The sequence below is a fragment of the Triticum aestivum genome, chromosome 2B (genome assembly GCF_018294505.1).
Source record: "Triticum aestivum cultivar Chinese Spring chromosome 2B, IWGSC CS RefSeq v2.1, whole genome shotgun sequence".
Classification (NCBI taxonomy): Eukaryota; Viridiplantae; Streptophyta; class Magnoliopsida; order Poales; family Poaceae; genus Triticum; species Triticum aestivum.
In genome coordinates this window covers 102,468,288-102,489,269 of record NC_057798.1, presented here as the reverse complement: position 1 = coordinate 102,489,269, position 20,982 = coordinate 102,468,288, and the positions used below count along the sequence as shown (strand labels likewise).

General features: G+C 44.3%; 1 non-coding gene across 1 annotated transcript; it reads left to right on the top strand.

Moving 5' to 3' along the window:
* Nucleotides 1–20,249: 20,249 nt before the first annotated feature.
* TRNAG-CCC (transfer RNA glycine (anticodon CCC)) lies at nucleotides 20,250–20,320 on the top strand. Its single transcript has one exon. It is a non-coding gene; the product is annotated as a tRNA-Gly (tRNA).
* The last annotated feature ends 662 nt before the right edge of the window (nucleotides 20,321–20,982 follow it).

Here is a 20,982-nt window from a genome sequence, read left to right as displayed (position 1 = left end):
CAACCTACATGTGCATGCACACACATACTCAGTCAGCGTGAGCTAGTGACCGTATAAACACCGGAAAATATATATATTGAGCGCAATGAGCGTATTATGAAGTCCAACGACCAATGTCTTGGCTAATCGTCCTAAGAATGCTTATATATGAATAAAGCTCTCTCATTTACCCGCAAAAAAGATTAAGCCATATTAATCGGAAAGGAGGGAGTATGGACTAACACTACTTTTTGGTGTGTCCCGTCAATTCGCAGAATGAGGAGAAGCTTGCAGGACAAGGTGAAGCTCGCTTACGCCTTTTGACTAATGCAACCTACCCTCGGTGGACATGCATCAGTCCATTCGATGTCAGAGGCATCCACTGTAGTACCCAACATGCGGGGTACCATCATTGTTCGACTTCACGAATAGGCGAAGAGCCAAGCGCAATAGTACGAGTAGTACTACTACTAGAACCGCATGGTGGAGCGTCTGTACTCTTATTTTTTTTATCTCTGATAAAGTACACATTTATTCCGGAGAAGGGCGGAAAATGGCAGCCCAACATGTAATGAATGATATCGATCAACCAACCATGCTCGAATATATCTTGGCGTCCGTGCGAGCCCGTCTGTGTGTTCTAGCTCCTCGTCTCTCTCAAGGAACGGCGGGTTGGCTCTTTGCCATCAATTGAGATCGGTTTGCTCACACTCCTGTCCCACATGTCAGTGATACGCCAAGAGGAGGTGCGTTGACCGACTGGCCATACGCGTACTTGGTTTTGCACCTTCATACTACTCCTCCCTCCGTCACAGTTTACCGGGCGCGCTTCATTATGATGCATTTCTCTCAATGCATTTCCAGCACCAGAGAGACTTTAGATGTGTTTGCTTTAATGCTCAATTAAGTAGGGCGTCGTAACCGCAATCAAGTCCACAATTTTCTCTCCATGTACTCTGTTCTACTACGGAGTGGAGTACATGCATGCATGTGTGTACCCGGGGTGGAAGCACTGCATGCATGTGTGTACGCATTATTCCTCTAGTAATAGACGCTGTGCTATAACTACCAATGCTATTTTTTAGGCCGATCGCTATTCGCCTTGGTCCCACAGATTTGTTTTCTTTTTTCTGAAGCGCGCTGTATAAACAGTGACGGATGGAGTAGTATGAGCGGATTCAAAGAAGAGCGTATTGATGGTTGCTTCTTCAGAGCAACTTACAGTGGGAAAGGTGGGGCTTATGATTTGACTACTCATTACTCACTATTAATGCGGCGCAACGACCGGGCTGAGTCTCCCATGCGGTTGTGCACTACCCCCTCGATTCTTAAATATACTCCAGAGTATTTGTCTTTCTAGAGATTTCAATGAGTGACTACTCAAATATTTGTCTTTTTAGAGATTTCAAATGGACTGGCACATACGGATGTATATAGACATATTTTAGAGTGTAGATTCACTCATTTTGCTCCATATGTAGTCACTTGTTGAAATCTCTAGAAAGACGAATAGAATATTTAGGAACGGAGGGAGTACACATACGAAGCAAAATTAGTGAATCTACACTCTAAAATATGCCCGTTTGAAATTTGTAAAAAGACAAATATTTAGGAACGAAGGAGTATAATTTTGTGCATGGCACATGGACCCGGATGATGAAGAGGCTTCTGACAATACTATCAAGCTTCCATCATTTGTTTACATAATTGACATACTATACAAATAATTTTCTAGCAACATGAAATTGTACAATGGTGTGAGTTTTCAGCTTTTGTTTCGCGTGTCTTGCCATCGATGCTCTTTCGGAAACAGTAAAAAACTAACTCCCTTGCCAATGCATGTCAATTATTAGCATATCAGAGCTAATAATTACATCACAACTGAAAACAGAGTTATGAGAAGGTGTTAAATTAAAATTGATCCATGCTTTCATTGGCAGCAACGCCCCCTAGCTCTGTCTAAATCAACAAGGCATGTTGGGAAAAAAGTAGCTGTCTGGAGGATGCAACATTCCGATCATTTTTGGCAGTTCCACTAAAATAGAGCTGAGCGTCCCTGTTCCAAAGATATTAAGTGTGATTACGATAATAGAGGACTACTGATGAAACAATAAACACATAAATAGAAGCCGGTCACCTTTGCAGTCTCTCTTAAGACTAACTAGTTGGAGAAGATTAGGCTCGGAGTTGGATGAGGAGGATAGAGCAAAACCAATCTCCCTTTGTGCAGTCGCACTGAAATGTAGAGACGTTGCCCGTGTGACATTTTAGTACAACTACACAAAACACTCTTATGAAAAAAATGATTTGTGCAGTTCACCAAAAGGTCGCAATAGCAACGAGGTGAAATGGATAGCCCTGTTTGCAAAAAAGAGGTAGAAAGGAAACAATTACTGGCCAATAACAGTTGATGACACATGCGATGACAAAAAAGAAGTATATTCCTTGTCCTAAGGGAAGATAACAACACGGTTGTGTTTGTCTAAAATGGTGTGAGGGACGAGAATGCAATATGGAAAGTACGCCGGATGAGCTACGTTTTGGGCAAAGAACTATGGAAGATCCACATGCAGCGACGTGGGAAGACGGGCAGTGGAGCAAGGCTAGAGGGAATACCTGGAGGTCGTCGGGATGTAACTAGGTGAGCGGTGGCGGGCGGAATCTGTGAGCAGGTGGCGTAGGCCCTGCCGGGCCGGAGCTTGGTTAGAGAGAACGGCGTGTACCGCAGATCGGGACATGCTGCATCGGCGCCGTCGAACGAAGAAACGATACACTTCCTCCCTTTCTCCCGGCGAACGGGATGCGGCCGGATCAGTGACCAACGGTGAGAGAGAGAGAGGCCACCGCACTCCCTTTCCCTCGGCGGACGGGATGCAGCCGGATTAGTGACCAGTGGTGAGAGAAAGAGAGGCCACCGCAGCCTTGTGTGAGATACTCTGAAGAGCGACAAACCAGGCAGGCAGGCTCCATTTGTATATAGTGAGCGGACTACCTTTTTCTCCATAAAAATCATTTTATATTCTGTGTACGTGCCATTGAGCGCTATAACTTTATTTAAAAATAATGCGGCAACACGTCAAGTCGAACTATGTTTCATGCACGCGTGGTACACGACCTCTGTAGGTAAACAACCGCTACATGCATTCAAATTAGCACGTGGGCTGCCATTTCGTAAAGAAATGAGCTCCACCGTGTACCCGCACGGGTGTGGCTGGGCACGAAGCGTGAGTACGTGCATGGTGCACTTATTCTCTTCTTGTATACGTACACCACCTATGTGGGGTTGTGTGAGAGCGATACAAACCTAGAGAGGTATAGTGTGTGGGTTCTGGAGAGTTTTTTTTGGGGGGGGTCAATCAAAAAATGTAACATATGCAATGTGTGTGAAATAGAGTCATGGATATAACATATATATACAGGGGGCGATCCACGAGAAGAGAGTGGAGGTATCATCGGCCTGAGGTGTCCATAGAATCAAAGAGAGGGATGATGTGTGTGTGCGTGCGCACGCGATCGATAAAGAGTGCCATCAAATTTGTGTGTGCCCACGTTAAAGATATAGAGTGGTTGGCCTACTGGAACGTGAGAGGGGACATGTGCAGTTTGTCTCTATGGCATGGATACTTACCTGCAATGCTCGACTATCGATGTGTGGTGGGGGAAGAGGGAGGCCCAATTAACTATAGAGGTACAATGGCTGGTATATGTGTGGAGGAGGAGAGAGGCCTACCTCATGTATTAAGGAGATCGATCTGCCTCATGTATTAAGGGAGATCGATCGGCATCCATGCATATGTGCAGGAGAAGAATAAGGTTGGGAGAGAGACAGAGCTATAGTGTTGGAGGGGGTGGTAGTGGAGTTGCCTCTAACAAATGGTGGGATAGGCTTGCTAGACAGACGGGGGGCACGCCCGCAATATCAATAAGAGAGGAGATGGCTGCTTGTTGTCTATGCACGTGCGTGTGAGAGACGGGTCAAGAGGCATGCACGAATGATGAGGGGGACGATGTGGCTGTGGTGAGCAGACGTGACTACATAGGAAGATCAATCACCCTTTGTTAGAGAAAGGAGAGACATAACTTGTGAGGTACGTCGATCGATGGGGGGGGTAGTTAAAGTCGATCTAGGTATATGTTGGGAGATCGATCGGTATACATGCATGTGTGTGTTAGAAGCAAATGAGGCACGAGGAGAAGGATAGAGAGAGAGAGGGATGCATGTAGGAGGTGGTACGAGAGGCATACTATATCGAGGAGGGAGGAGTGTGCGAGTACGAGAACGATGAAAAGAGTGGAGGGAGTGAGGCATGGACGACGACAAGAGAAGAGGGGAAGCTTGTGTTTGTGCTAGGCACACCTGGCTAGAGAGGCATATCGATCGATGTGTGCCGTAAAGAAGGAGCTGGGGGGCCTACACACACCGTGGGTGAATGACCTAAAGTGAAAAGACGAATTTGCACGATGGAGCTAGAGAATGCTGAGGGAGGGTGAGAGGGATGCGGGTGTGTGCATGCACAAGAGAAAGTTAGCGCTAGCTACAAAGATAAGAGGGTTGTGTGGGTGTAAAAGACGAATAGAGATCATATATACTTCATTATAAAAAGCGAGTTCGGATATCTGAAGAATTTATCATAGTGTTTTAAACCGACGCATGTGTGAATATATATTACGGTGATACACATGGTGTGGTTATGAACATGTTATACTACATTCAATATATTTTATCTCTACTCTTATAAAAACGGAGTTGTTGATGATGGTGTGCCTGCCATCCTGCATTATAGGTCGTCCGATGTATATCTGACGGATAGCAAGGAAACTATGATGGTTGAAGTTGGCAACAATCATGATTGTAGATTCTTATTGAAATAGAGAAACGAATTCAAATTTAATTCGAATTGCAGTGGTAGTATAGACATTTGGAATGCACTAAAATGTTGGTATGAGTAGGTTACATGCATTATACAGCAAGCGAAAAAAATATTAATCGGACATAACATGGATTCATACTCCCTCCTTCCATCTATATAGGGCGTAATGAGATTTTTAAGACCGCCTTTGACTATTGACAAGATTAATAGTACATGACATGCACAATCTGAAAATTATATCATTGAAAGAACCTTTCACAGACGAATTTAACGGTGTGCTTTGTGTAGGTTGCATGTCATATATCATTGCTCTAATATTTGGTAAAAGTTAGCATCGAAAAACGCATTAGGCCCTATATAGATGGAAGGAGGGAGTAGCTTTGAATAGAATTTGTATAGTAAAACGAGGCAAGACTCTCTCTTTGTGTGGTGTGAATAGTTTTATTTTTTTGTTTTCTTTTTGGTTGAGGGAAGTGCGAATTGACTTGGTACGTACAAGTACAATATTACTACACGGGCGGCTTGTCCTTAACCCGCATCTTGTTATATCCCGGAAATTTAGATATCGTGCTCTCAAAACTGGCGCCTTCACAACCCGCGCCGTGCTATCCCGAAATTACAACGCGCGCGAAAACTCCCTCCAGCTGCCAAATCCCGACACGCGAAATCCCCCATCTAACCCTGAGCCGAAAGGGCCGCTAGTTCAAATCGGTGGGGGGTACTTCTGTAACACACCCTACATTTTGGACAAGCGCGTCCCTAAGTCATGCTTCACCCCCTCCCATCGCCCCCTTTTCGCCATTCGAAATCCCAGGCCGCCATAACCTCTCCGCTCCAGCCGCGAAACCCCACCCTCCTCCGTCCGCCACGTCACCGCTGCCCAACCAGAGCCTCTTCCCCGACGACGTCGTCCACCGCAACAGCTCGACGTTCCTCGTCCACCTCCCCGGATGAGGATCCGTCATCCATCTCGCCGTCCCACCGGTTCAGCCGCCCCGTCCTCCACCTCCAAGGAGCTACTCCGACGATCGCCTCATCTATCGCGGCGGCTCCATCCCCACAGCGTCGCCTTAACCTTCTCCACCGGAACCGCAACATCCTCACCGACTCCTCGGATGAAGGCGAGGCCTACTCGGCGCCACCAAAGAGGTTGTACACTCATTGCATCGCACCTTCTCCTTAACTCGACCTCCCGGCGCCGACGGTGCTCCATCCCGCACCCCCATGGAGTGACTACCTTGAAGCCGGCGCCGCGGGCGACATCTCCATGGCGGCTCTCCCCTAGTGCGAGGCCCCTTCGGCGGCGCGTCGATACCAGCCGGATCTGCTGCTGCTGCTCCGGCTCTTTCTCGCTCGCTCGCGCTGCTGCTGCTGCTCCAGCTCTCGCTCCATCGCTCGCTCGCCCAGCTGCTGCTGCTGCTCTCCCCCTCGCTCGTGCTGCTGCTCTGCTCCGATTAAGCCACACTTCAGTCGACTGAATCGACTTGTGGGTCAGTCAATTTTCAGGGGTTGGGGGGGCTCGCCGGAGTTAAGGAAGAACCACCCGTAGCAGGGACGGGGGCTCGCCGGAGAGGTACCCCACTATCTATCTTAGGGTTCAGGGCAGGGGGTGGGGGGCCTAGAGGGCTGGCCGGGGCGGCGGTGGCGAGTTGTTTCGGGGTGGCGAGGCGGCGCTGGGGCCGGCGGTTCGGCCGGTGGTGGCTAGCGGCTCAGGGGGGGGTGCAGGTTGAAGATGAACTGCAGGCCCTCCCTAAACTACATGTCAAGTGCCTCTCTGCTACCATTGTGTTCAGTTTCGACAGTAGCATTCAGATTCCACAGTAAATTTCAGTTTCGACAATTTAGTTCAGAGTCAACAGTTTTTACCTCATCTGTTGTAGTCAGGTGGTTTTTGGTGATGTTAATTTTACATTCATTTTACATCATCTACTAGAGATGCTATTAGAATCCCACTTGAGATTGACGATGTCTGTCTTGTGCTGCTTCAGCCTTGACGTCTTACGGTTCACCGAAGCTGCTCCAACGATAGAACGATCCATCACAACAGAGCAGTGCCCTGGACGCCGTCTACAGATTCCTCAGATCTTCCTCCACACCTCCGACAGCCACCTCTGCCTCAACTGCTTCAGCGACCAACCCAATGATGCTGAGGTCGACACGGCTACGGCAAAGACGTTGTACACTTGTTGCATCACTTATTACTATACATTCACGTCGATCCATTAGGGCTATTTTGGTTCAACGGAAAAACATCGATCCAACTGGTTGTTACCATCACTCTAAATTTCTGCATGCTCTCCTTACATAATCTCACCATATTTTTTCGTATGCATGTCAGATATTGTACACAGTCATGTTGAACATGTAGAGAAAAAGAGAAGAGTTTTGCGCGGCAATGCAATGTCATGCAGACATCGCTCCATGGTGGGTTCAATGGCAAACCCTCCCCACCCCTCTCCAGATTGTAGTCCAAAGGAAGATATCTGTTCTGAGGCGGTTTCAGACGCCGCTGACCACTCCTATTTACCCCCCAAGGTGTTTGCTCTACCTTGGCATGATTATGTTAGTCATATCATGCATATGTTGCCTTGCAGTGCCTACTTTTGACATCATATATGTCATCTGCTTAGTTTAGACATGTTCTGTAATGCCACATGTTTAGTTTCTATATCATATATGAAAATTATGCAGTCTCATGTCTTTTAGCCAGCTATAATATATGTGAAATGTGCAATGCCATCCTGTTTAACCAGGCATCATATATTTGAATGATATCTTGCCCATCCTTTTCTTCATTACATTTCCATTTGTCGACAATGTTTGTGCATTAAACTACTCTTCCCGTGAATCAGCCATTTGGGTGGGAGATGGAAAAATCTGGAGTGAAAACAAGGCCTTCAGAGCAGACAATGCTACCTGTCGAAGCAGATCTCTTGTTGGGTCCCGATAGCTCCTCAGAGATGGATTCAGAGACAGATGACCAGTCCTATTCCCCCACTGAGGTGTATGCTCTAACTTGGCGCGGTTATACTGATCATATCATGCATACGGTGTCTTGCATTGCATAGTTTAGACATCATATACACAATATTCAACACCATGTTCTTAGTTCAGACATCATATCGAATGCCCTATGTTTAGCATATAAATCACATATGTGAATTAAATGATGCGATCCTGATTACTTAGATAACATGTAGGTGAATTATGTCATGCGGTCCTGTTTAGTTATTCATCATATCTTTGAATTATGTTATGCTTTGCTATTCAGTTTAGATAGACATCATATATGTGAAATTATGTCATGCTATTCGTTTTAGTTAAACATACATGTCAATTATTTCATGCCCTCTTTTTTCCACACTATCTATTGCATCTGTCTCTCATACAATGTCTGTACATTCAACTATGTTTCCTGTTTATCAGCCATTTGAATTGGAGCGGGTGATGCCAGTATCTAGCGGACTAAAAACACGGTCTTCAAATAAAACGGTGCTACCTCTGGGTGGAGATAGCACCCCGGTTGTACATGCACAAGAACCAGCCCTACCACACATAACCCAAACTCTCGCAGATTGTACCCCTACTGCGATGGACAGAGAACCAGCTTCACCCAATCTAACCCCAACCCCAGCCGATAGTAACCCAGTTCATGTTGACACAACACCATCTCCACCACAGAGATCCCAAACAAGAGTAGTTAGTAAGGCAGCTCCAGTGCCCAAAGGGCCAGTACTATCACGGTGAACCCCAACTCCACCAGTTAGTACGCCTATTCCTATGGAGGAAGCACAACCAGCTAGTCATAGTATAGCATCTATCGCATTTGATGTTGTTAAATCATATGTGCGTATCTTCCCATCTTGGAAATATTATACTGAAGATGAAGGAAAATGCCAGTTGCAGGTGTTTGTCCAGGAGTTATGTGTAAGTAATGTTATTCATGGCAATTACTTTGCTTCGTCCGATACATCCTACCTCCATGATGGTTATAATACATCAATTTTTCTCATTTTTCTCTATAGAGAAGGACCGATTTGGAAACTCAGGATGAGGTAACATGTGCTAATACCTCTGCTATCTTCAAGAATGCTTGGTGGCAGTATCGGAATTACCTGAAGAAAACGTACTTCACCGGCAAAGAAACTCATCAAATTCCCTTACGTTCTCCTAAGACACATTTACTGGACAATGACTGGGAACGCCTTGTTCTGTACTGGTCCCGAACCAAGAATGTGGTTAGGTCTATGAGCTCATTTTCTATTTTTAAGTATTATATTCTTGCATCTTACTTTACTCTGTTCATGTAGAACAAGTGCCTAAACCTGAAGAACAACTGTTCTAATTTAAGATTCCATTGCTATCATAGTTCAAAAAAGCGCTAGGCGTTAATTGTGCGTTTTGCCACCGCCTTGCGCTTTACTGACCAAAGCGCATGCTTATGCGCAGTTATGCACAGATTATGCGTAGTTATGTGCAATGTGTTTTGCCAACGCCTGGAGCCTAGGCACGCTTAAGCGCTTGCTTAGGCACGCCTTTTTTAACTATGATTGCTTTACTCTTGTATCACTGTATTTACTCATACAAACTTATTTTTAAATTGAAGGATCCAATCGAAACTCCAATGGCACAACAGGTATGTTCACGCATGTTTCTTTAACAGGTTTGCTCTTATCAATAGCTCTGTTGATTTCAATTTCAATTGTGTATACAGTTGACTTTCATATCATGCACATTACTAGCATCACAACAGAGCCAATAGTGTTGTTATACATGTAGACCCGTGGTACCCATATGAAATCTTGTTGTGCAGTGTAGTTTCCCACGCTTTGTATTCTTTCACTGTTGCTTTGTCTTGAACTGATATGATTTGAACCGTGTCTCTATTTTGATTTGGTAAGACAATGCAGTGACCATAGGACATAGATATATGTTTGTTTGATGCTTTTATTATGTACTAGTACTTGGCAATAGAAGACTTGGTAGTTTAATCCTGTCCACCTTACTACTGAACTGGTTCACCAAAATGAGTTTCTGATACTAGTACATGCTAAACTTGTTATGTGTCTGCTTGTTTCTTCTTTTAGAATGCTGACAGAATATTGGGGAAGAGTGCCTTATTAAGCAATGGTAAAGGAAGTAATGCAGATAAGGTTCAGGATAGTGACACATCCTTGTTGGTCTCCAACAAAGCTGATAAAACAGCTAAGTAAGACTATCTTGAAGACAGCGAGACAACCCCAAAGTCCTGTCTTGGTTTAGTGTTCGAGTTACTGGCCACTACCGCTTGCACAAGCTATTCAAACTCACTGTCTGAATCAGTTCGGTTTCTTGAGTCTCAACTACAAGCTGAAAGACATCGATCAACTGTGCTGCGACAAGAAGCAGAAGGACTGCGGAAGTCCCTGGAGCATTTAGATGCATACTTTCTGGTGCAACAGAAAGCGTTGGAGGATTTTAGCGCCAAACAGGACAAAGCTAATCAGCTTGCTAAGCTTATTGCCAGCATGGTGGATACCCAGGATAACGTTTCTTGAGCTCTTCTAAAGTTGTTTCAGTTATGCTCTTGTTTTGCTGCCGCGTTTATTTCCACTGGTGGTCAATTTTGATGGCCAGTGTATGTAATGTGCTGCTTTGTTCCCTATATTTGCACTGGTGGCAAACTTTGATGCTCAATGGATGTAATAAGTGTAATAGGGGTAATAGGCTAGTGTTAATTGCTTGCTTATTTATTTCCTTATTGTCTTGTTTAGTTGTTTGCTTGTAGTCACTGCAGTTCTTTTCCTGTTTTTTTCTAGTGGCCACAATAGCCTATTTTTGGTAACTAGGCCAAAATAATCATGGCAACACACGGACTGTTGTAACCATGGGCCTCCTGCAGGTCGTATGATCCATGGGCCTTCGTCCGGCCGTAGGATCCATTGGCCTTCTATACGGGCAGTAGGATCCATCGGCCTTCTATACGGGCCTGAGGGTCCATGGGCCTTCTATGGGTCGTAGGGTCCATGGGCCTTCTACGGGTCGTACGATCCATGGGCCTTCTACGGGCCGTACTATCCATGGGCCTCATACGGGTCGTAGGATCCATGGGCCTTCTACGGGGCGTATCATCATTTCGCCAATCATGGGCCGTACTATTCGTGGACCATAACGGGCCGTTAATAGGCCGTATTTGATAACTCTATGAAAACAGCCCAATGGTTTTTTTTACATGAAAACGGCCCAACGTATTAACGGTCCGCAAACGGGCCGACTGTAACAATGGGCTGAATTTGGCCCACAAGCAGAAAATAACAGTAACGGGCCGTATGTAACCGAATGCTGCAAATGAGCCCAAGAATCAATGGGTCCTGAGAAGGCCGAAAGATAACTTGGGCTGGAAACGGCCCAATGGAATAACGGGCCGTTAATGGGTATAAAGTGATTCACTGTTCATTACGGGCCACTTTCACCACAGTCTGTTAATGGGCCAAGAGTTACAAAGGTCCTCATATGGGCCGAAAGAAGTCATGGGCCACACATGGGCCGGAAGTTAAAACAGGCTGAATCATATTGGATGGCCCAGTTGACGCTACTGGGCCTAATTCGGATAGGGTGTAACGGGCCCTGGGTTAGCGGGCTGTAAATGGGCTATATGCGAACAGGCCATTAACAGGCTTTCGTTGGGCCGGCCCGCCACCTTTTGACCAAGTCAAACGGGCCGGCCTTTTCACAGGAATGTGCCTCTGTTGGGCCGTGCCACGTGTCACCATATCATAGGCGCCTTCGGTCCAATGAGCGGATGACATCTGTCCCAACGGTGAGCCGACACGTGTTTCCTCCAGCCAATGATGATTTTACACGTGGAAAATCCCCATTGGTCGGGGCTGTTAACGGGTTATCGGATCCAAAGCCCGACCCGATAGCTTAACGGCGTTCCGTTACGGTGGATGCCACGTGTCGGTCACCCTTGACGAAAGCACTTCTGTGACGCGTGATTTATCATCATGGAAGTGGACACTTCCGTGATGATAATTTTGGTAATGTCATGGAACACTTCTACGACAACACAGGTATGACTATCTTGATTCTGTCATAAACTTGTCATGGATGTACATGCATGACAAAAAACGCGACCTACTGTGACAAACACGTATCATCACGAAAGTGTATTTTTTTGTAGTGATATGGAGAAGAAAGTCCTCAATCCATACCACGGTGTCTTGTGCCATCATATGATTCGATGTTTACGGGTTTAAACCCTTTTGGGAAATCGTGTCCCATTACTTCATCAGTGAAGCAAAGGGGGTGTGCGGCGCCTCTATATCGGGCCAGGTCATGACGCAGCTCGGATGGAGTCTGCGGTTTTCGGCCCGGACGTGGTTATATTTGTCACGTTCCACCGGGTGGCCATCGTCGCGCATCGGGGCACGCCCCCGTGATCCATAGATCGATCTTGTCTGACCTGCTCTGTTTTCCAAGTCATGCCGCAGGTCATGTGTATTCCCCGAGCTGTTGTATTTCTGTTTGTTCGGTGAGGTAGTGCGGGCTAGTGTTCGGCTCGAGGTGCCGCTTTGTCCCGGCCACGTGGTGGTCGGTCAGTCGCATTGTACCTTGGTAGGACGGGCTCCAGCGCCTCGTCATCGAACTTTGGTAGCAGTTTGCGCTTCGGGTAGCTTTTGGTTGGGCGCTCGAGGCCATATTCCTCGGCTGCCAGGACATCAGGCCATCTTTCATTGAGCAGATCTTGATCAACTTGAAGCTGCTGCTGCTTTTGTTTCAGGCTCCTTGCAGTGGCTATTAGCCGGCGCTTAAAGCGCTCCTGCTCGACGGGCTCCTCAGGCATGATAAAGTATTTGTCGCCGAGGCTCACCTCGTCCTCAGAGAGCGGAAGGTAATTACTGTCCTCCGCATCTTCATTCATGGCCTGTTCATCAGGGCTAGCTTGCCCATCTTCCCGTTCCTCCTGTTTGGAGGTTGGCTCTACGGGGTCTTCATTGTCTTTGGCATCGTCCAGAGTGTTATTTTCTCCTGTGACGGTGTTGTTGTTTTTGCTATGGCATGGCTTAGAGTGGTGCCGCTGACGTCAACGCTTTGGCTGTATCTCAAGAGGTTTATCCTCGACTGGATTTTCATCGTTGCCGTTGTTTTCTTTGGGTGTATCCACCATGTATATGTTGTACGAGGAGGTGGCTGTCCAACACCCTGTAGGTGGTGGTTCCCGCTCCTCTCCGGCATCGTCGTCCATACCGTCGATGTCTTCGGAGTTGTAATCAAGCATGTCGGTTAAGTCGTCGACAGTGGCTATAAAGTGGGTGGTGGGTGGGAAACGAAGTTCTTCGTCGTCCGCTTCCCATTTGAGCCGGACATAGTTTGGCCGCCCCGACAAGGAGAGGGATTTTAATGAGTTTAACACATCACCAAAAGGCGAGTGCTGGAAGATGTCCATGGAGCTGAACTCCAAGATCGGCGCCCAATCAGGTTTGATGGACGCGGATGCACGCGGTCCAGAACCCATGGCTGGAGACGAGTCCGAGGTTCCGGTAACACAAGCCCAACTCGATGTTAGGTCCGTGTGCGGCTCGAGCGCCGCTGGGTCTGCGACCTTCATGGCGGGGTTAAGCTTCCCATCTTCGGGCGACGCGGTCTGCTCCGGATCTAGGGCCAGAGCGGTCACAGGCGCTATCTCCTGAGCGCGGCCAGATGACAGATCTAGGTCATGTTCATCGTGGTGGCCGGGGACAGCCTTCATGGGCTCGAATCCGTCAAAGATCAAGTCTCCGCGGATATTGGCCACAAAATTCAGGCTTCCAAATCTGACCTGATGGCCAGGGGCGTAGCTATCGATCTACTCTAGATGGCCGAATGAGTTGGCCCACAGTGCGAAGCCGCCGAATACGAAGATCTCCCCCTGGACTGCGTTGTTGTAGATGATTGATGGAGCCATCAAGCCTTCTGGTGATGACGCGGGCGGGACTCTCAATGAAAGCACAAATGTCGGTGTCAAAACCGGCGGATCTCGGGTAGGGGTCTCGAACTGTGCGTCTAAGGCTAATGCTAACAGGAGGCGGGGGACACAATGTTTACCCAAGTTCGGGCCCTCTCTATGGAGGTAATACCCTACTTCCTGCTTGATTGATCTTGATGAATATGAGTATTACAAGAGTTGATCGTAATGGCTAAACCCTAAAAGTCTAGCCTATGAGGTTGTGATTGTTGTCCTACGGGCTAAACCCTCCGGTTTATATAGACACCGGATGGGGCTAGGGTTACACAAAGTCGGTTACAGAGAAAGGAATCTACATATCCGAATCACCAAGCTTGCCTTCCACGCAAAGCAGAGTCCCATCCGGACACGGGACGAAGTCTTCTATCTCGTATCTTCATAGTCCAACAGTCCGGCCAAAGTATGTAGTCCGGCTATCCGAGGACTCCTTAATCCAGGACTCCCTCACACGCGTAACTGTGTATTACACCAGATGGGAATTTGGTGACTATATCGATGGTTTGACTAGTAACCTTCATTCAATTCACTTGGTGAACTTGTCAACTAGGGCAAGGAGGTATCTATGGCCTCCCTTGGCCCATCATAGAGGTCCAAACATGTTGTCACATTCCAGATTTTGTCCAAATCTGGTGTTATTTTTTTACAATTTTCCCAAAATTAGTTGTGGTTGCCTCTTATTAGCTACAACTTAAATAGGAACTGTTTAATTTGATTGAAAATGTGGCTTAAATAGGATTTTTGGAATTATTTAGAACCCTAAATTTTCATTTAGGGTTTATGTGTAAAACCAAAAATGAGTCCACATAAATATTTGTGACCATTATTAAATATTTTGGTTTGGAATAATATTCATAAATCCCTAATATTTATTTGAAACCCTAAATCCATTGGCAATTAAATTCAACCCTAAAGGAATTTAGGGAATAAACTGATATACCAAAAATAAGGTGGCAAATTAAATATTTTATTGGGCATAATAAAATGTTAAATGAGCCCAAAATAAGGGTTTGAGCCTCTATAAAATTTAGCAAAAGATGTTTAGTGAATTTTAATTTTTTTGAATCAATTGGGAATATTATATAAGACTATATATTTTATTCGGAAGGAAATAAATACCCATAGGACCTAAACAGGGCCTAATCTTCTATTAATATTCTAGAGGAATTTAGAACAAGTTGGTTTTGAAACAAAATTGAAAGAAAAACTGAAAGAAAACGGAAAGGAAAGGAAAAGGAAAGCAGCAGCAGCCAAGCCCAACTAATTTACGCGTGCGCAGCCCACCTAAGCCGCCTAGAAACTATTGATGGGCAACGGACGTGTATTGAGACAATATTAGGAAATTCACATTCATCCAAAAAAATAAAAAAATTGTAAAGAACTGAAACTTAAAATTAATGGCATAAACATCATATGGCCGTATGTCTAGCACCACTGCTACCTTTGACTAAGCAAATACAATTCCTACAATGGGCTTGCGTGTTTTATAGGTCTGAGATGAGATAGAAACTACCTGCATAGAATAGAACAATAGCCACCAATTGATTAGCTGAAGGATCTTATTTCCATAAGTAACAAACAAGTCACCAACATGGGGTTTCTACACTTGAGCTCAAATGCACCCCCGGACTGAAAAAATAGTGAAAACTTCAAATTTTTCTGATTATTTTTTTAATGAACATTGTTGAATTTTCTACGTACGTGCACTTTTCCCGAATAAAAATCATTCCTATGCTTTGGACGAAATAAATTAATTTTTTGTTCCAAAAGAATATTTTAGAAAGCATTTGGAGTATTGATTTTGATATTTTTGCCTAGACTTGCACGAATGTGATTTCATCATGTAAATTTGCTCGTAGACAAAAAACTAAGGAATGTTTGTTGCCGAAAAATATTTTTGATTATTTACACTCCAATACTTGACAAACATCAATTGAGGAGTTACCCCATAGCGAACGATTCATTCGCTAGGGGATGGAGGATCGAGCGAGACCTCCTTGCTGCATCCCACATTCGTTGTAGCTGTGTTTCCAAGCGAACCCAAGCCGGCCCAGACGGGCCAGAAAAATTAACGAGGTGAGCAGAAAAAAGGCCACACCCATAACTTCTTTCTTACATAAAATATGCCATCAAATGAAAAGAAAATATTTTCGAACGCAGAAAAGGTAGAGAAATATAAATTTATAATTGACATCCTCTGATTCATAAAAAATGCCATGCTATACTTTATAAAACTCCCATCCTCTAATTTATAAATTTATCATAGTATATTTTTTCCATGGAAATAATAAAATTATTTCCATGTATACACCTACAACAAAAATTTGGCACGCTCTAACTAATTAAACTGACATGGCTAGTTAAAAATTTGACATGGTCTAAACAATGCAATTACCATGCTACCCAAAAAACTACCATGGTCTAATTAATAAACTTTGCATGGTCTAAATAATATAATTGCCATGCTACTATAATAGAATTGCACGTTAAAGTTTAAGAAATTCGTTATCTAAGCAACTTGGCGACTTTTGGGAATTTAATGGGCACATTGTCCAAGTTAAGTATTTGGTTATTTGAAAAAGATGAAATTTTTTAGGAATTTGTTTCACTAAAATTTTAAAAACACATGGCAAAAATTTGGAAATTTGTAATAAGCACCTGGAAAATGCCAGGGATTTATTTCTTTGTTTTTTCTCAAATTTAGGAATCGGCCATGGACACATGGCAGATTTAAGGATTTTGTTCTTAAAAAACTTGGAAATTTTTTGAATTGCAAATTTTCTATGGTTCTAGTTTTTTTTACCATGGTTCATAAAGTGAATTTACCATGGTCATGTTATTAGAAACATTTCCAAAAATTACCATGTGGACATTACGGAAAATGTGCAAAAATTGCCATGTGACAAGTTGAAAAACTCATAAATTTGCCATGTAGACATTGCGAAGAAAAATGTGAACTTGCCATGTTCAGAAAAACAAACATGATATGAATTTGTTATAATGTATAGAGGTAAATACACCAGTGGTGCTTGAACTTGACACGGATGTGCAATTTAGTGCCTGAACTTGTAAAATACATTGAACTGGTTCCATAACTTGGCATGGACGTGCATATACGGTTCAAATGACCTTTGTATACATCTGTCGCGCTGATGAGGCGCGCCAACATGGCATGGGACCCGCTGTCAGTGACTGTACAACGGAGACAAGGGTGTGTGGCCTGGGTTTTTCGCGGAGACTCCTCTAGAATTATTTTTCATACAATAAGGCCCTTACAGAGAAGCTGACAAATTTGCTGCTTCGTGATAATTCATAACCTTGCGCTATAATTAATTTCGTACTATAATTATAAAATACTAAAAGACTAGCGTTGTGGTGGTTAGAAATGGCGACCTACAAGTTAAGTGTATGCTGGGCTAGCCAATAGACCACTTCACATTTGCTGCTTCATGATGATTCACAACCTTTATAAACGAGGCGGAACAACATAAATAAAATGATTCTTTTTGCAAAGTATAAATAAAAGGAATTTAATGAACCAACAAAAATAGTACCAACTATGTGATTCGAACATCCGACCAAAGCGACCAGGCACGGATGCCGCTCCAACCAATGAGTTCTCTTGTATCGGAAGTACAAGTAATCTTTATGACTGCCTAACAAACATAATTTCAAAAGAATGCAAAAATCTTCATGTCATTTAAAAAAATCACATGTTATTTTAAAACATACTCATTCAATTGAAAATATTTATGAATGATAAACATATTTATACGATTCAAATATTATTCATATGAGGATCCACAATCTAAGGGCGCACTAGGCTTGTATTTTTTTTTAGAAAACACACAGTTTTTACATAAAGCATAAACACATTTATATACTACATGAATATTTTATTAAAAATGTGGACATTTTGAAATTATATGAGAATTTATTTACATATATGAACGTTTGTAAAACTAATTTAATATTTTATTAAAATGCAGACTTTTTTCAAATTATAAGATATAATCTTGATTCATAATTTTATTATGTGTATTTTTGTTAAATTATTGCATTGGTGTTTTATGAAATTATATGAAATTTTTAATGTAATTTGTTTTAAATATATGTCTATTGTTTGTAACACACGATTACAATTTACGTATTTTTTTATAAAATTTTGAAATAACAAAATAGACACGTCGAAAGCTGAGCCACACTATGGTCTAGTTTCGCAAGAGGGGCTTGTTATGTTATAAACCTAAATTTATCATTTTTACCATTCGATATCGTCAGTTGGAGTGGTATGTGTGTCAGCTATACAGCCCCTGGTTGCAGGTTCAAATCAACAGGGCTATATTGCTGGAATAAATTTTTAAATTTATGTTGTTCAGCTTTATTATATATATAGTGTATGAATCCTTTTATGACGCTAAATTTGAGCCGGCCTACTGGCTAGCCACACTCACCTGCGCGCGTCAGGTTGCTGTTTTGAACCCCATACCCGTTTTAAATTATTAATATATTTTTACTAGAGGGTTCTCCGGAAAAAAACTAGGCAACACACCCTGCCTCTGATAGCGAGTCCCATGACGGCACGACTCGTCGGCATCGCGAACGTATACAAACGAGATTTGAACTGTATATGTACGTCTATGCCAAGTTACGGAGCCAGTTCAATATATTTTGCAAGTTCAGGCACTAAAGTGCACATTCATGGCAAGTTCAAGCACTAGTGGTGTATTTACCTTTAATGTATATAATAAATTTGCCATAGACACATTAAAAATTTGGAATGGTACATGAAAAAATGGCCACGTAGTTTGGTGTCTACAAAAAGAACATTGAACTCTATGTTCATTCGACTGAGTTGCACATCGCAGTAATAAAGTGGTCATGCAACTCTGGGTATTGACAGTACAGGCCAAGCCAACCATTTTTCACAACCTGAGCCAACTTATTTAGCATTTATTCATCTAGTCCAAGAAGTTAGCAAAAAATATTGGTGAATTTGTGCACTGAAACATCAATCAGTTTAGCGAGACTGAATATGAAGCTAGAAAGTACTGGTATTCGTTCTGTTAATGGGTGATGAACAAAGAAAAGACAGATACATGGAAGCGAGGAGAGAGTTGGGCCTCACATGGTGGGAGCGGACGACGATGTTGGATCCATGGACTTGGAGCCGCCGCGCCGCCTCGTCGAAGGTGAGCCCCACCTCCTCCGCCATCCTCTCCTAACATCGTGGTCAGCGGCACTTCCGGACATCAACGGAGACAAAGACGTGCACCGTCATGGCCAGTTCCTCGGTGTCGGCGGTGACCCGGGGATGGCGATGCCGTGGTGGCTGTGCGTGCGGGAGAATACGCCGAGGAGGTCGCGAGGCCTCGGCGGTGGACACCACCACCGCGCCCCGCCGACCACCGCTTTGCATCCCCACCGACCACAAACGCGCATTCCCTGCCGACGACGACAAACAAGCATCCCGACCACTACTATCTCTCCGAGCACAACCCGCCTCCACCCGCACCACACACGTGGAGAAAATGACGGGAATCGCCGAGATCTGCCGATGTAGCCACAACACTTCGCTAGGATCGTCGGGAAAGAGTTGTCGACGAGGAGAATAGCCGGGGAAGGGAGAATGAGCGTGTGGGGGCGAGAGTTAGGGGGTGAGGTAAGAGGAAGCCGAGTTTGTTTGCTAGATTCGGCGCGTGCGCGAACGAGTCCAAGACGCTAATATTTTCAAGGTGATCGTACGATCAAGGGGTCATTCATTGGTGGCTGTGAAAAATATGACGTCATGGAGCTCGGGACTAGAATAATATTTTCAAGGAGTGCTTCTCTTCCTTCACTTTACTATCCCTTATCCCTCGTACAAGAATATATCCTTGGTTCCAAAATAAATGTCTCAACTTTATACTAATTCTACTATAAAGTTGTACCCCCTCAAGAAAAATACTCTCTTCATTTCAAAATATAATGAGCTCGCGTTTTCCAAGGTCCAACTTTGACTATAAATTTAACAAGACCAACTACAACGGTTGAAAAGATTATATAATTAAAAGTTTCTTCTGAATACGAATTCACTGACATAATTTTTGCTCCCGCCGCAGTCGTTCTCGTTGGTTAAATTTATAGTCAAAGTTGAAGCATGGGAATATAGAGAAAACGCTATATTCTGAAACGGAGGCTGTACCCTGGAAAAAGTATAAAATTATGTTAAACTTGAGATACTTATTTTGGAGGGACAACGGAAAACACTCCGATCAGCATATTGCTGTGTGAAAACCACAAAGGCCTCGGTGGAAGAAAAATCCTAGGACACTGTACATTTTTATTTCGTACGTATAATATTCGTATGAGATTTTGGTACTACCAGAATTCTAAGTCCGCTACAAATAAGAAACTAAATGCCAATAGGTATGCGGGCGCATCTGGTGTAGTGGTATCATAGTACCCTCCCACGGTACTGACCAGGGTTCGATTCCCTGGATCCGCATGTACATTTTTGCCGCAACTTTTGTTTTAGCTACAGTTTTTTCTTTGAGAAACCTTTTTTTCAGAAACTGTTTTTGCTACAGCTGGTTAGTCCTCAATGACATTCGGCCCAGTTGCGTTGCTTAGCACAAGGTATAGATTGGCTGAATAGGCACAGTAGTAGTTTGTATTTGGGCATTTCCTAAAGGCGGGTGATAGGCGTCGGTCGACCGGCCCAAATTGGGCCGGTCAGCCTGCAGCCATCCGATTTGGATGATGCTAACCGTCAGATGCACTCTGTCTTCCTTAGAACGCACTCGCACGAAAGATTCCCCGCATCTCGCTGCTCCTTTCGTCTCGCCGGCCGCACAAGGTCTCCAGTCGCCGCCCTCACCTGCCGTCTCCCTCGCGGATGGTTGCCCTCGCTGGCCGGCCTCATCGTCAGATGCAACATGGTACGACAGCATCGCTCGCAGCCAAAAACGGGAGGTAGCGAAAACATATGCTGGTTCGAGCAAATGAAACACACTGTGGAAGCAAAAAACTGGAACATCGGTTCTAGCAAAAAGCACAACATGTGAGAGCAAAAGAGATGAGATGCCAGTTCCAGCAAAAACACAACACGGTGGAAGCAAAATGAGACGCCGGTTCCAGCAAAACCAAGACAGTGGTAGAAAAAATTGG